Source organism: Elephantulus edwardii, unplaced genomic scaffold, assembly GCF_000299155.1.
Source record: "Elephantulus edwardii isolate Elephantulus edwardi_28Jun2011 unplaced genomic scaffold, EleEdw1.0 scaffold00012, whole genome shotgun sequence".
NCBI lineage: Eukaryota > Metazoa > Chordata > Mammalia > Macroscelidea > Macroscelididae > Elephantulus > Elephantulus edwardii.
In genome coordinates, this window is record NW_006399762.1 from 14,535,805 (window position 1) to 14,537,006 (window position 1,202).

The 1,202-nt window shown below is 31.9% G+C and overlaps 1 protein-coding gene across 1 annotated transcript in view; it reads left to right on the forward strand.

Moving 5' to 3' along the window:
- The window catches only part of NDST4 (N-deacetylase/N-sulfotransferase (heparan glucosaminyl) 4), a 697,622-nt gene that overhangs the window by 58,785 nt on the left and 637,635 nt on the right, over positions 1-1,202 (forward strand). The gene's annotated exons all lie outside the window — the stretch shown is intronic.

A 1,202-nucleotide genomic window follows, 5' to 3' on the forward strand; every position in this document is an offset into this window, starting at 1 on the left:
TGGATTCAAACCGTGTACCTCTGGGATTGCAGTGCAGATTCTTGCCACTAGGCCACCAGAGCTCCCCGGTGGTGATTAATTTCATAAAGCACAAAGTACTGGAACAATTTTATGAAACACCATGTGAATGAAGGAAAGTGTGAAACACAATGTATGCTAATTTTGTATGCAAACTAATTTAAAAAAACCATACACCGTATATATTACTTTGGAAAGCTGAAAAGGAAAAAAATCTAAATATTTTTATTTCATATAATTGAATAAAATTAAAATGCTTGTATATGCACACAGTAGCAAGTAGGATCAACCTTTTGATTTAATTATATGTCTGAAATTTAAGGAAAAAGAAATTTGTTTTAGCTTCCAAATAGTTTTCTGAAAAGTAAGAGCAAAGTCACTGTCCAGTGAATAAAATTTGAGAATCCCAAGTGGAGGGCACTCAACAACCTTGAACTTGATAGTAGTTTTCCATTAAAGCTATAACCAATATGACATGGAATATAATTTTAACAGACTTGGTCAAGAATCAATTGTGTGTTGATTTAGCAGTAGTTTATGAATAACAGATGAAGAAATAATTTAATATGGAAAGAGGAGCTTAGTATGCACGCTAAACATTTGAAAATATACCTAAGAAAAATAAATCAATAAGTTAAATGTTAAGTGTTATAAAAAATGGTAAGGGAAATGTATTCTTAGAGACTTAGAAGGTGAAACATTAACAAGTATTTGTAATGACTATCAAAAGCTTGTAATTTTAAAAAGTTGCAAGTTTTTGTTATTTTTTTTTTTTTTAGTTTGAGAGAAACAATGACATCCCTGACGCCATGGTAACTTCTAAATCCAGTTTAACTTCTGGCAGTTTTTTAAGTACTGTTCTAGCTGGTTTTGAATGATCTTCATTCTGCTAGCATACAATATTAATGATATTATTCAATAGCTTTCACATTCAGTTAGATAACCTTTCTTGGGTAAGGGAACCAATATGGATCCCTTCAGTCAGTTGGCCCCCCAGGTATCCTCCAAGTTTCCTAGCAAATATTGATGAGCATATCAGTTACTAGGGCCTTATTTTTTTGGCGGAATTACTTCAGTGCAGCCTGAACTTCCTCATTCATTAACATTGGTCCTTGGTTATATGGTACTTCCTGAAATATTTCAGTGTATTGACCTATTTTTTTTCTTTTATTTTTTGTTATAGT